Source organism: Protomyctophum bolini (genome assembly GCF_963924005.1).
Source record: "Protomyctophum bolini genome assembly, chromosome: 16".
NCBI classification, from domain to species: domain Eukaryota; kingdom Metazoa; phylum Chordata; class Actinopteri; order Myctophiformes; family Myctophidae; genus Protomyctophum; species Protomyctophum bolini.
Window position 1 is genome coordinate 15,975,924 of NC_137877.1, and position 16,463 is coordinate 15,992,386.

The following is a 16,463-nucleotide window of genomic DNA, read 5'->3' on the forward strand; positions in this document are numbered from 1 at the left end:
GGGTACCTCCTTCAAAGAACCATGAGGGTACCTCCTTCAAAGAACCATGAGGGTACCTCCTGGAACCATGAGGGTACCTCCTTCAAAGAACCATGAAGATACCTCCTGGAACCATGACGGTACCTCCTGGAACCATGAGGGTACCTCCTTCAAAGAACCATGAGGGTACCTCCTGGAACCATGAGGGTACCTCCTTCAAAGAACCATGAGGGTACCTCCTGGAACCATGAGGGTACCTCCTTCAAAGAACCATGAGGATACCTCCTGGAACCATGAGGGTACCTCCTTCAAAGAACCATGAGGGTACCTCCTGGAACCATGAGGGTACCTCCTTCAAAGAACCATGAGGGTACCTCCTGGAACCATGAGGGTACCTCCTTCAAAGAACCATGAGGATACCTCCTGGAACCATGAGGGTACCTCCTTCAAAGAACCATGAGGGTACCTCCTGGAACCATGAGGGTACCTCCTGGAACCATGAGGGTACCTCCTTCAAAGAACCATGAGGATACCTCCTGGAACCATGAGGGTACCTCCTTCAAAGAACCATGAGGGTACCTCCTGGAACCATGAGGGTACCTCCTGGAACCATGAGGGTACCTCCTTCAAAGAACCATGAGGGTACCTCCTGGACCACACTTTGAGTCCCACTGGTGTAGCCGCGTGTTTCCGGTGAGGCAACATGCACAAGAATAGAGAGTTTGACCAGAATGGAACAGAGCCTTCATTATTATAATTGGTAAGACCTTATAAGCGGCCCAATTTCTTTCCAATCATGCTCTGCATGAAGCATATAAAAAATAGCATAATGAAAAATAGCATAATGAATGTGGGCCTCAGAGTGATATAGGATGATTTAGTTTTCATTGCTAAAGGGTCAAATACTCTCAATCAGACATTGGTTCTCAAGGAAGAGAAGCTCAGAGCACGCGCTATGAGCTTGTAGATCTGCATTTATTTCTTTCCTTCATTTTTTTAAAGAAACAACTTTTCTTTATATAGGGGTCCCTTGGCAAAGAAAAAGAAAAGAAAAAGAGAGGAGAGCAGCCAAATCCTTTTGGGGGATCCTTGGCTTGAAAAAGTTTGAGAACCGCTGCAGTAAGATAGGCCTACTTTAGAAAGGTCGGCAGCAACAGCAATGTAAACTGTTTATAAATGTTTATTGTCGGGACTCGTTTCAGATTGTGGAGGAAAAACACGTTATTAATAACTACCCCATATTGTTTTGTTGACAGCAAAGAGCCCTGAGAAAAGAACACTATTTTAAGTGCTCTGGTATGCGGTCAGTCGGGCCAATTGGATTTGAATGTATCATATGCTGAAGTGGAGCAGCTGCAAAATTACAGTAGCGTGCTCTCACCACAACCGACTGGAGCTGTGCAATTAATCAGAGGTTAACCCCCACAACCCCACGAAGCTGGTGTGCAATCTCTAATTTACGTACCTTCTCTTTCCTCGCACACACAGGGATTTGCACGCATGCGCACATGCACATGCATGCACAAGCAAGCACACACACACACACACACACACACACACACACACACACAGTGATTCAGGCACGACACAAACATGCACCGATTAGCCTATACACAAACCCTGATGACACAGACTATTGCACACACACACACACACACACACACACACACACACACACACACACACACACACACACACACACGCATTCGCATATAACACTACACAAACACATGATTCCGACACAGAAGCAGAAAGTCACAGATGTGCAAGTGCAAATGTGCGAGTGAGCGCACGCGTGTGCACACAAACACACACACACAGAGTGAATGATTTAGGCACGACACAAATGCACACGGCACACTGATTAAATACACAAACCTGCACAAACACAGAAACAGAAACAGAAAGTTTCTGTTGCCCACACACACACACACACGCACACACGCAAGCACGCACGCACGCACGCAGTCACGTGACGATGCTTCCAAGGAAAAAAGATTGGCACTACTCAGTTTAAATTACATTTCACTCACCCCAGATTTGTGGGTGACCAATCAGAGCCCACTATTTAAAGTGAGACTTTTTTGCTGTGATGTTGGAATCACGCTGGGCAAGACCTAGCTAGTTGAGTGGTTTAACGGAAGTAGCAGGCCAGATGTTGTGGCCCAACACTTCCGGCAGAACACTCTCTGCCTTAAGCCCAAACCACACCAATGCAACTCCTTGCAACTGCCATTGGGGATGACGGTTGCACAGGCTCAGCACTGTTTATCTGGGGGCCATAAGCAGGGGGGGGATGCAGCTCAAAGTTAACTTTACTCAGGTATCTAGTTTGTCGTCGCCTGACCTTTCTAGCCTGTGTTATTAAAGAAGAACGGGCGAAAATGGCCCAAACTCAACAAAGAAGTGGCCATTTTGAAGATGTTTTGGCCATTTTCTCTGGAGCAGAAAGTCCAGTCTGCTCAGTTCAAAGTTTGTTGGATGCATGACTTTGAGGACATGTTCGGGGGGGCTTCTAGCAAGTCCCGGGGCCCTAGCCGGTTGCGTAGTTCGCGTATATGGCGGGCCGGCACTGTGGTTGCTTGCAACTACTCACAACTCTTTGGTTGCAAGGAGTTGCATGGCAAATCATTGGTGTGGTTTGGGCTTTAGGTCGTGAGGCTGGGAACGAACTACTCTTAACTATAACTCTTCCATACCGAAGTTCCAGGTTCCCCGGCTGGCCAGGGAGAGGCAGTTTAGAGACCAGGATTACTGCATGTTTTTTGTGAGGGTACCTACCCTTGGGGACAAGGGGAGAACATGCAAACTCCAAACACAGAAAGGCCCTTTCACCAACCTCGCCTCGGGTATGGGCACTGATGACGTGGAGAAGGAAACACGCCGCCAGCACCCACAGCGTCCCGAGCGGGAATCAAACCCAGGACCTTCTAGCTGTGAGGCGACAGCACTACCAACTATGCCACCGTGCCCCTCGAACTAGCTGCCAACCTAGCTCCTATCTCCATATTTTAAGTTTCAGAGTCACACAAAAGTGTCCATCTGCTATTTCAGATACTTTTGAATTTGAATCCTGAAAAAAAAAAGTTTTGGACAGTTTGAGGTTTCCAACCGACATAGACGACTTGCTGGTTCGATCTGACCACCTCAGCCTCACTACCGCCAGCTCCAAGCACTCGCTCTCACGAAGGATCTTAGATGTGCCAACCAAAATACATTTATCACCACTGCGAGGTGACGTTCCCACCCCCCCCCCCTCCCGCCACACACACACACACACACACACACACACACACACACACACAGAGTATGCTCCGCCCCACAGCACTGGGATTAGCCCCTTTCGTTCCAACTTCTTTAATGTACAAGTGTATCCCCGTAGTGTAAGGACTTTTAATAAGGCATGAGGGTTCTGCAAAAATCCTCTTTTATTTTCCCATTAAAAAGGCGAGCCCTCTATTGCCAGATTCCACGTCTGCTTGTCTGCGACGCGTCTGTGCTGTGATCTCACCTTATCATCACAGGCTATACTTGCCTGCGACTTGACTTTGGCTCGTGGAGGGCCCCCAGCTGCGCCGTCAACAAAGTAGTACATTCTTGCTTCTGAGGGCCCTCTGGGTCAAGTATATAGCAGCTTACGACAGGTGAGCCGAGCTAGGAGTCCACTTTTCAGAGTAATTATTGTTTGAGCAAGAGGAAGGGTTGCCGAGTCTTTTTTTCCCACAACTCGCATTCCATTAAACTGTGGGTGAACGGTGAGGCCGCCCCGTTGCACCTGATTTATTATTATATTATCGTCACTGTTGGGTGGAAACCTTGTATGTTCAAAACAATTCCTGGAAATACTTTCCTGGAAATACTTTCCAGGAATTGCACAAAAATAACCAGTGTGTTCCAGTGTAGTTATGATTTACTCACAAGCTCTTGTTAATATGTATCATTACACTCACTATACGGAATCTGTCAGTATGGCATTCATACATCGTTGTTAGTGGGAATGAAAACATATGCACTCCCACCGGAAGAGGAGGGCCTAAGGCGGAGCAAACTGACAACATCCTGCTATCCACATCCTGTTTCAAAGAGAAACAGGCCCCTGTTTTTTCTTTTTCTTTCTTTCTTTTTTGTCGATGGGTTCCCAGATTAATGTGCCACCACTTGTGATTTGGCTATTTTTCTTCTTCATGGTTCATAGTCCAAAACTATTACTTTGCAGGATTCAAATAAAAAAACATCAAAGGTTCGAGCTTGTGATTACTGATTTGCTACTTTTGAGTGACACACTTGTACGACAAAGTCGGGTGTTAATTTTCAGTTTGAATTAAGAAAAAACATTGAAATATCGACATGCGAGGTGTCAACCCAACAGCAATGATAATAACAGCCGATCTAGGAGCTCACAATGGGCGCAGTGCAACCTATACTAATAACTCAGGCTCCTTCTTGTCCCCGGAAGCGTCCTTCAAAGCATTCGATTTGATTATATTCATCCTGCTCAGACGAAAAAACCCTAATCTCCTTTTTGTTTCTGGGTTGCGCAGCAGGATTTCGGTGATGGCCTTTGTTCTTTTTTTCTTCTGTTGAAATGAAAGGGGGGGGGGGGGGGACTCTCAGCATCCTGGTCATGGATTAGGTTCTTAGTAGATGACATCATTCTCTGGGGCTGTGCCCCGCAATGTAGCATTGTGCTGCCCTTGGACGACGGGGGATGCTGGCAAGCATATATGCAGTCCAGACACACAATATCAGTCTGGAAAACACAGAATGCCACCTCTCAAATTTTCCTTTGGGCCCCAAAAAAGCAAGAGAGACTTGGCCAACAGGTTGTAAATCCTTGATATTATTACTTTTTTCCCCTCAGCTATAACTTCTAACTGAAATCACCAGCGACCATGCATAAGACGATCGCTTATACCCGTTCTTTGTCTTGTTGTTTCTTTGACAGAATTAACAACTTAAGCTCTATTTAATACTTAATTAATATAACGGTACGTGATGCATGAAAATAGCAAAGAAAATATCTGATCTACAAGTTCAGAAGCTCACAAATCTTCACAAATATTGACATGCCCTAAATATGGAGTGCTGCCAGATCTAACACATTGAGAGTGACTTATGCAAATTACACTCGTCACTCGATCTCACGCCTCATCTCCTATTTCTCATCTCCTATTCCTGTCAATTTATTTTTTAATTATTTTTTAATTTTATATATATATATAAGGGGCAAAACTTTTTTTAAATCAGATTTTAGTTTTTTTTTAAGAAACATCAAAATTAAATTAATGTATTTGTAGACACAGGTCTCAACTACCAATCATGAGAAGGAACAGGTTTTTGACATAACATTTCTTTCTAAAATGCAAAACTATATATATATATATATATATATATATATGTGTGTGCATTTGTGGAATAACACAAAATGACGCTGGTGGAGCCTTTGTGGTTCTTGTCCTGTGACAAGCACATGAAAAGTTTCAACCTATAATTGGGGACAGTAGGCTACAGTATTGTTCCAGAGTGCATCATTGTTATTGCTTGCAATGTATCATGTCACCATGACATGTCCCTATAGGCAGAAGGTCTTGACCCGTCTGCCTGCTTCTAAGTCCATTAGTTCACGCCATGAAATACTTTCGCACTGAGTTTGAATGTCTGCCATGAAGACCATTACATCACTGTCAGAGGTTGAGACGGGTGTATTTGTTAATGATGGGTGTTATGGAATTGAATGGGATGACTGTTTAATCTGTAATTACACGCACTTCGGATATGGCCCAGTTATAAGCCCAGAGTTCCAGAATCGTGCAAAAGCTGCACAAATACAGGCCTAATAGCTTGGCTTGAAGCGTGAAACATTTACCACTGAGCCATTAACATTTTTTAGACACACCCAGTGCAACCAGTGATTAGCTGGCAATTAGGGTAGTACATGCCTAATTAGCTGCTGAGTCATCTTCTCTGCTGGCACATGCCAGAATGCTACAGTATGGCCCGGCATGGTAGCGCGCAAAACCACTTGTCGGATACAAATTCTCTCTCAGTGAGAACGGTATGATGTGAGGGGAAAGAGGTCCCCGATGATTTGTGTAATTTGCATCTGCAGGTGCCAGACATATCCGGAGGAAAGAAGGAAAAAAAACACCTCAAAGTTCAGTTTTGGACTGAGACTCTTGACTTATTCGCTGTCTGTCTGTCTGTCTGTCTCTCTCTCTCTCTCTCTCTCTGTCTGTCTCATTGATCCTAATCTTTAATTCTGGAAACATTGACTTTGCGTCAATGAGGTCATTAAGACCTGTAGACCATCCACGCAGATAAAATCCTTGCTAAAGGGCACCTTGACCATAGCTGCAGAAGGCTTTCCCCTGGGCCTTTAAACTGACCATAGCTGCAGAAGGCTTTCCCCTGGGCCTTGCTAAAGGGCACCTTGACCATAGCTGCAGAAGGCTTTCCCCTGGGCCTTTAAACTGGCAAGTGTCACTTTTCGTTGGAGCAGCTTTGCCACGTGTGTTAGGTTACGTTGTAGTTACCCACGTTTTTTTAACTCCACCAATGCGCCCAAAAGACATCATTGGCAGATGGTAAGTCAGTCACGAGCTGCGTTAGAATTCTGAACATACATCATGTAACGTCATTCAGTGGTCTGCAGCGTGAGGTGCATTCAGCTTGTGTAAATGTAGTGTAAATCAGACCGTTTCCCTCTTTCTCTCTCTCCCTCTCTCTCTCTCTCTCTCTCTCTGAATGATTTGAGCATTATTTTATACTTTGTCAACATTGAAAATAGCCGATCTACTTGTAGCACGTCACATTGCGTTACGTTGTCAGCTTGTAGATCAGCTGCTTGTAGATCAGCTGCTTGTGACATTGGCTGCTTGTGATATTGGCTGCGCTATAGAGCTACTTTTGAGCTACCCAGAAGCGCCATCAATCCTGCAGTTTTGGCCTCTAAATAAATCTAACGTATTATTGTGTCGCTCGCAATGCTGTCCGTTGTTGGATCGCTACATATTGATCGTAAAAGTTGGTGTCATAACACTGAATTTTTACGACGAGTCCAATGACATGTGAAGGGCCTCTAAATCTCAAGTGTATACTCGGTTCAAAACATTATGAGCGTAAAGAAATAACCTAATGAACGATGCTAGAATGATGATGTGTGAAAGTGAAGATTACAAATAAATCTGCTGGATATTACACAATCCCCATTGCATGCGTTGATGTGCAACACTTAGCTAAGAGTCTTGATAACTGCCAGTTAATAAAGTTATTGCCTGAAGGAAAGCACAAAGGAATGCTGTTTCAATACAACACTGTGACTGTTCCAATCATTTAGATGCATGATACATGTTTTAATTAGCCCCAAAACCAAACAAAACAATACAAAACAAAGTGTGTGAATGTTGACCTTTAAGATTCATAAAATCTGGTCGACGCCTCTGATCTGTTCAGCCAGCCAGCTGTTATTCGGTATAACTGTAACGGAATTACAAGTTTCAAATGGACCGATATGAACAGATACGACCAAATAAGGGCCGATACGATACTTTTACGATACCGATACAGTATCGGGACATCTCTAGACAAAACCTTTGAAACCCTGCATTGGTCATTGTTGAGAGTATAGTGGGTTGAAACGTCTATTTCAGAAATCTGAATTTATTTTATTTATTTTTCAGAAAACTTAAGTCAGACTTTAGAATCGTCCGCAGTCCTATATATGGGTTAAAGTGGTAGTATCAAATTCTAGCTTGTATATTGCCCCAGATAATGCAGCTTACAAAAAAAGACCGCAACACAGTAAAATCATCAGTGTTCATTTTACTCTGAGAGTGTACAAATGGAACCAATTGAATGCAGATCCATTTTGGTTCCATTTGTACCCGATCAGAGTAAAAGTCATGACTCAGGATTTGACTGTGTATACGCAGTCAAATCCATGGTGTCATGGAGCAATAGATAACAGCCCCAGTGATGGAGCAGATAAGGTCGCGGTCACGGGACAGTCGCCGTTTGAGTTGGATAAAAATTTGACTAAGATCGTGAGGGAAGATCTCTTCACCAGGGTGCTCGGCAGGGTGGAATGGGAAGATAACATCAGATTCCAGACACGCGCTGCTTCACGCCTTCGCCCGCTGAAAAGGTTACGTTTCACGAATAATATACTCTAGCCAGAGTGCAAATGTTTTCACAAAAAGGGTCACTTTTTCCAAGTCAAACTTTTTCCCTAATCAAATCCTTTTGTACGTTATGGCGGGTGTGTACGGCGTCACAGGGAGGGGAACAATCGCATGTTGGGCATTAAATGCTAAGGTATCGTTGTCATTCACACACTCCGTATTCAGACAGATAAAAGGTTAAAGAGATCGCCGTGCAGTGAACCGTGAAGGCATGGCTCAGTTGAGCGCACGAATGTGTGGACGAAAATGGTTTGAAAAAGGGTTCACGTCCTTATGTTGACAGCCGTGCATTGGACCTGAAATGCTGGCATATCAAAAGACGTTTGAGTTGGATAACCTGTGGCTGACCTCGTCAGATACTTGTATACGGCGTCTCGGCTTCAGTCATTTTGACACCTTCAGTTTTGCACATATAACTCTTTACAAGATTAAATCCAGGTGCCGTTCTTTATCCTCATGTGAGCAGGAGATTGTTTCAAAGCTGCAGTCCGTAATCTTTTATTATGTCAAATCCCCTACTGCTCGAGTCAATAGGCAAGCAGTAGCCTACTGTCCGAAGCTCTTATTGTCTCTGTCGGGTGGAAAACTCATATGTCCAAAACTTTTACTGTTAGAACTACAAACTCACTCCTAATCTTCCATTGTAATCTGAACACTCACCTCTTCAGACTCCACCTTAGCCTGTAGCACTTGCCCTAGCCTCGACGACCTTGCAGGCTTATAAAAAGGATAAAATGTCAAGTAAATAGCATGTTATATCAGATGCCAGATAATTTTTGACCTGGGGGACCATCACCTGGCATCATAGTGTGTAGTTTAAATTTACAGATGTTTTTTAGTTATTTTCCATGACATTTTAAAAACTGTTTTGGTTCTTGTTTTACCTGTCTAGTTATTTGATATATTTCCTTGTGTTGGCTCGCTTATTGTATGTCACTCTGGAGCAAGAGCATCTGCTATACAGTATGCCTAAATTGTGAATCGTTATGATTTACAAAAAAATTAAACAAAAATAATAACCAACCTAACAAACAAATAGCAACCAAATGTGAGATTATGGGCATCTGCCAGTACTACCCAACACCAGGGTCTAGAAGTTCTCCATGGAAGAGCGGGGGGATCACCATGAGCTAGTTATCTTGTATCAACACCCCCATACATTTAGGTTAACAACATGTTTTATTGATGCAAATATCACTGCAGCTGGCTAGAATCCATAGCCACAGCCACGGTTCTATTTAGGGCTGTTTCTGTAATCACTTGTGAAAACATTGCATGTTAAAACTAGGAGGAAGGCATGCAATGTTTATTCGACATTCATATTGATATCAGTGGAAAAGTAATCAAAATCTAATATAGGACATTAGCATTCTGGATGTTGGCATATGTCTGACTTCACTGGACACTGACTGAAAATTGATCTTTTGCACGTCAGGAAATGAAAACAATTTAAATAAAATAAATATATAAAGCCAAGCTGATTCACAATGCCGGTGGTTGAAACATCTGTATTTGTTTGCATATGGACACTATTTATAACCATTTATTTGATACACTACAGTATATTTAAGGATTTATATTTGGTTGATTCTGGATTAATCTCTGTTGTGGAAAACACATTGTGGCTATGAACCCCGGCCAAGAAAGGGAGGGGAGCCTTGGGAATCGTAATTGCATGTATGCGGTGCCTGACCGAACGAATAACAACTCACATAAATTCAAAATCGAAGCCTAACGCATGGCAGATGATGAACTCCGCTCCGAGATCCAACTTCATTAGCAACTGATCGTAGGCACCGGATTCCAGGCATGAGGCAAGGGGGGCAAACCTTGACTGGCTGCAGACTTCCAGTCCATTACTGTTGCAGTTCAAGGACAAAAATGGCTGCAGAGTCGGCGTGCAACTCCCATGAGCCATATGTAACAGAGTGTGTGTGTGTGTGTGTGTGTGTGTGTGTGTGTGTGTGTGTGTGTGTGTGTGTGTGTGTGTGTGTGTGTGTGTATTGTATGTACTTTACTTGTAGCATATTACTATAACTGTGGGTGTCCCCACAAGTATAGTAGAATTTGCATGAGATATAGACATTGTTGAGGAAAATAAGGGGGGGGAAAAGGTTGTTTAATGGTTAGAAATGATTTGGGGAGTTTGTTTTATAGAACATTAGGATGAGGCATTAAAAGGTTAGGTTTAGGTGTTAGAGGGGTTAGAGTTATGTCTGATTTACTTAGCTGTGCGCTGCGGTCACCTGGTGAAAAAGTAGGCTACTAATTTGGTTTACTTAGGTAATCAATACCGCACTATAGAAGTACTCCATTAAAATAATTAAAAATGTACTTGAGTAAAATAATGTACAAAAGTAGAAAGTACTCATTATGCAGAATGTCAGAGAGAGAGAGAGAGAGAGAGAGAGAGAGAGAGAGAGAGAGTGTGAAGCCACAAGCCAGTATTCTGAAAAAAAAGTTACAAAAGTTGATAAGACTCAAGCTAAAAACAGTCCAGCAACTGTATTATCCAGAAGCAACTCATCTGGGTGCAGCCAGAGTGACCTGGCATCCAAGTTTGAGTTTAGTGGGGAAATACCCATAGTCAGGTTTTTTGGAACCACTTGCAGTTTGATTCTGCTGATGTCCAGCATGGCGAGCTAAACCCACATAGATGAGCCAGAAGAGAACTATAATTGCATGCAGAAGACTGAACTGACTGTCTCGATCCTACACAAAGTTCATCCGACTCACTCAACGGTGTGGTAGGAAAATCAAACCTCCACTGCACATGTATGCACTGTGCGGTAGGACAAGTGCACACACCACTTTCACAGTGGTGTGAAGTGAATTACTGGTGGTATACCGAATCCATATCAGTAACAGAGACTATAAGGGATTTTGAGATAACTTGAACTTGAATTTAGACAATGGCCAATTAGGATTTAGTTTAGTTTATTTTATACCCAGATCTGTATTTTCTAATTGAAAGGTTATAAAGTATTTGTATGTGGTTTTTTGTGTGTTTCCAGTTCATAAACTTCCAAAGAGTAAAAACTGTGCTATGGTGGTTATTCTGGTAACTGGCTCCATAGTCGGTCCTAGCACAACTAGTCCAAAACCCAACATAACTATAACATGTATTTGCCAATCAGAGCCGCCTGGGACAAATGCAGGCCCTAATTAATCAATCAATTAATTAATTAATATCCAAAACGATACAAAAATGACCACATTTATATCTATAAGGACAAACCTTATTAGAAAAAATATTAATAGAATATGAAAGCCTTTTCAAATGTCTATAGGTTACTATTGGAATTGCAGGTGCTGCGAAATGACTAATTACCTCATGTCAGTCAGTTGCAAATATCTACATAGTGTAGGTCATATGAATTAGCAGAGCGGAGTAGCTTCGTACTATGCATGCAGCACAATAAGAAGCTCTTCTTAAAGTTTACTTTACTCTATAATATGACATATAGTGTTGGATCTATTCTCCAGAGTCCAGACAAACCAACCTTGGATTAATTATTCAAACGACCAGCATGAGGTAAGTAACTAGAGTTCTTCACAGTTCACACCCAGCCAGTGGGTGTCATAGTGGATGTGTGATTTCGTCATCGCTTTCCCATCAAAGTAGCCTCACACTAACTTTGTGATCAATCAAAATCAATTGTGGCATTTCTTAATTAGCTTATTTTATTTGTAAAAAAACACTGTATTAAGACATGGCAGTAAAATGTGGGGGCAAAATGGAAATGTGTAATTAAATAGTTAATATCTCAATTAAAAGGATTTTAAATAATATTCTTTTGTTTGTTTAGCCTCGTGCCTTGCAAGGCCTCGCAACTGGCGAGCCTCGTGCCTTGTGAGCCTCGCGCCTTGCACCTTGCGAGGCCTCGTGCCTTGCGAGCCTGCGAGGCTCGCAAGGCGCAAGGACTCACAATGCATGAAGCTGCACCGTTCACACTACCTAAAAAGCTTAGTTTTTATTTAGTCTTTATTTTGTTTTCGCCAGTGAAAAAAGGTAATTTGTAGTCGATGGGATTACAGTACCACTGCAGGTCGCAGACGTGAGCAGGGGGAAAAAAAATGCACATTCAGCGTTTCCCAGGGTGGTGGGGGAGAGGGATGGGGGGGGTTTAAGAGATGCAGGTGGCGCAGCTGAACGTGCTCGTGAGCAGAGAACATGACAAGTCTAATCAGGTCTTATCTGAGGCTCGGCCTGCAATTTCATGGCTGTTTGAAGCAAGTGGGCCATACTGGGTGGGTCTTTAGTGTGCAGGGATTTTTATCTGGGAGAAAAGTTTCCATAAACCTCTCGAGGCTGTGGGGAAACTAAGGGCTCTCGGGGTGACTCTCTCACTCTCTCTGTGTGTGCGCGTGCGTGCGTTATTTGTATTCTTGCAAGGGCCAGATGCCCCCATAAGTACAGTAGAATCTGAGAAGTAGACATTGTGAGGGGAAAAAAAATCAGTAAATTGGTAGAAAACCAAAACCAAATTCAGGTTGGGGTTAGGCAGGTTAGGATTAGGTATTTATAGAGGTAGGCTTAGTGGGTATAGGGTTAACATTTCGTCTGATTCATTCTTAGTTGCATGCCAGTGTCGTGCCCACACTGCTCACTCCAACTCCTCATTGTGAGCTTGTAGATCGGCAATTTTCTGCGACATAGTGTTAAATTATTGGTTTCCTCGTTGATGTCCTCACAAGTAGGCCTATAGTAATACAAACGCGCGTGTGTGTGTGTGCGCACATATCAAGCCACATGCCCTTATTTTGATCTACAATATGGGGGTATTTGTCTATAGAATAAAGCGCACAGAAGACTGTACGAGTCTTACACCACTGTTCGTTACCATGTACCTGTACTTAAGTAGCCTACAATTTTGAAGTAATTGTACTTTAACCTTTTCTACTCCACTACATCTCGGATCCAAATATTGTACTTTTACTCCACTACATTTATTTGAAAACTTTAGTTACAAGTTACTTTGTAGATTTTGGTTATTATTACAAAACATACATTAACCACTTCAGCCCTATACATTTGAAAATGACTAATAATATTTTTTTATACATTTCAAATGGAATGAAATGGGACATTCTGCATAACGAGTACTTATACTTTTGGTACTTGTAAGTGCATGTTGATGTCATTGTCAATACTTTTGTACTTTCACTCAAGTAGGCTACATTCCAGACTTTTCCTTGTAACAGAGTATTTCTACACTGCAGTATTTAATTATACTTTTACTTACTAGTACTTTTTCCACCACTGGTAACGAGTAACAGACATCACTAGCAGATAACGGCAGCAAAATGCAGAGTAACAGCTGGTGAGCAGCAGGCATATCAACAAGGCGGAACCACTCAGCAATTAGCGCGGCGGACCACAAGACGAATAATGTACAAACACATGGTGCCCGGACAATCAGGGAAGGTTGGGGGCTCGACCATGTGATCTGGGTCACTGATTTTACAGCTAGAAATGACAAAAGCCTATACTCTTTTAGGAGGCTCGAAGTCCTGAACTTTGTGAGACTCGCTTAACTGCCATGATGCGTGCATGGTGTTATGATCCTATGGGCCGTATTTTGCGTGTCTTAAGTACCAGGTCTTATGACTTAACTTAAGACCTGGAGGCGTGTTCAATGCTCTTTGGCCACTCAGAATAACCAAATGGCATTGATCACGCCAGGTCTTAGGTTAAGTAATAAGACTTGGTACTTAAGACACGCAAAATACAGCCTAAGGTCTCAAAATGAACAGAAATGTACTTTTCCTGGAGTCAGTCTGCCAAAATATACACCCATCGCTGTAGGCCAGAGGCCTTGTACTGTATGTCCAAAATAATGTAATAATGTAATAATGGATCAACGTTCAAATGGATCGATGGATAGTAGTTATTTAGTCACAATAAGCATACTTTTCTCACAGGTTAAATATTTATAAAATGCATGACCAACATACCTACTTTCAACTTGGTGTTCCTAAGTTATTTTGGCCATGTCATTAAAAAACAGTAAAAGATGAAATATGGAGATACTAGTTTTCTGCCCGACAGCGATAATTGTGTACCGAATCCAAAAGCTGCTCTTGATTTGGATGATGGATAGTGGCGCTTCTAGAGGAGAGACTCGAACCAATCGCTCTGTCTCCATTAAGCCGACATCAACTCTCTCTCCAAGACCACTAAGCTCAGCAGTTCAAACTGGCTTTCTCCGTTGCCTGGTGCGAGATAAATCTCACAGGATGTGTCATCCTCGATGGCGACAGTTTCATACCGAAACTTGTTTGTTTTGTTCAGTCTGCAAAACACGCTGATCCTTCGAATGACAACTTCTTGGAACTAGCTCAATGTGTCTCTATATCCCCAGGCAAACTCTCAATTCCTAGGCTATAATCTTGTCACCGAGGGGGTCATCCCAAAAAATGCAAGCCTTCAGCATTGTGTACTTAATCGAGTGCTAAAAGGACAGAGATGATGTGTTCGGCATGTTTGTTATTCCAACTGGACTTGACCACTTTAGATTTGGATTAGTGCTGTGGTTTGCTCAATCATTTCTCATGTAGAAACGAACATGTCCGGCACAACACGGACCAGTTGGCTTCCACCATTCAAGGGCCCTTTGTTTTGTCTAAGAGAGCACATTTTTATCTGGAGGTCAGCTCGATAAATATCCCAAACATCCAGACACATTTGAAAATGCTTGGATCCTCCCTGAATTTGAACAAGACAAGCAGGCCCTTTTTCGCTGTGATCTCGGCTGTCTATTTGTGCAACCACATGCTTTGGCAACATAAAATATGCTCCCTCTCCCGATGATAGGTAGTGTACTTAAGCTGTCTTTCTCCCATGTGTTTTTGGTAAGACTTTGACGACCTACGCCTCCTCCAAAGTAATCTTCCGGCAACCTCTTGACATCGTCCGATAAAGCTCTCATCTGGGAATGGATGTGTGTGAACTTACTCCCTGGGCCCGCTTCATTGCTGTCTGGTCTTAAATGGGAGTCGTCGCGGCCGCACCCAAACCTATAACGCTCTAAGTGCTATGTTCCTGGAAACCAAATGGAATGAGAGGTGCAAATAACAGGTGGCTCTGAAAAACGGGCGCTGCTGCGGCCGCTCCTTGGGAAAAAAAATATTAAATACCGCAGGCGATCTAGCAATGCCTCGTGTCACGTCCAATAACAAAGCACATAAAATGTATGCTCACAGGAGGACAGTGGGGGAAGTTGTAACTGATTCCTGTGACCTCATGCCAAGTTCAGGAAACAGAAATCTGTTTTCTCCGCATTGCAGACGAGACGCAGAGCTATAGACAGTGATGCAACAAATCAGGTTTTTAGAGAGGAACAAATTGAAGGATAATGGCTGAGGAACAATGTTGCCTGATTTTGCGAGAGAAATAAGCAACCGCGTCTAAGAAAACAAGCCCAAAAGAAGCACTTTAAACCTAAATAGGCTATTTGAAAATAGCCTATCTACAAGTTTACAACGTATCATGATGCGACGCATTATGAGCTTGTGGACCTGCTATTTTCAAAAGAGTCTTGTTAGACAGTTTGGAATTTGGAATATTTTTTGAAACATTTTTACACAACACAAAGATAAATATAATACAGGCCTTTTACTAATAATCTGTGCATGAATTTTTGACATAATTTCTCCTGTCCAGAGGATCATAGATTTCCAGAGTCAAAACTTTTGATCTGAATAGTCATCCTCATAATGTCTCGCACTTCTAATGTCTTGACTGTGTCGTGGAATTCTGGATCAATCAATAATGGATGAGGCAACTGGCCACTAAGCCCAGTGGAGACATCCAAGGTCCCCCACAGCCACCACAGTACATGTACTATATAAGTATCATAAGTGATGGTAAATACTTTTAGTTATACGCAATCATAATTTCTTCCTCACTAGCCAGTGAAATAATAGGATAATGAAGCACTGTCATCCTTCTGTCAATAGAGCACCCAAGTCTGATGTCAACATCAATATGGGTTCGTGTATTTTTTTTATTTGTATTATAATTCCCATAGGGGGATCTTAGATCACCTCATATAAGAACAGTTTGAAAAATAAACAAATCATCCTGGTGGTTTCACTCATTATGGATATGAAGAATCAACTGACTGAAACTGAAAATGCTAATGTTACTGCTGCCGAATTAGTAATTTTTTTGCAAGAAACAGAGACACGTCCCTGACAATATCGCATTAGACCACAGCTCTTAAATGAGATGATTTTAAGATGACCCAATGTCATTCTCTATAGAGAAATTACTATTGTCTCTGGCACAGAACATTTTCA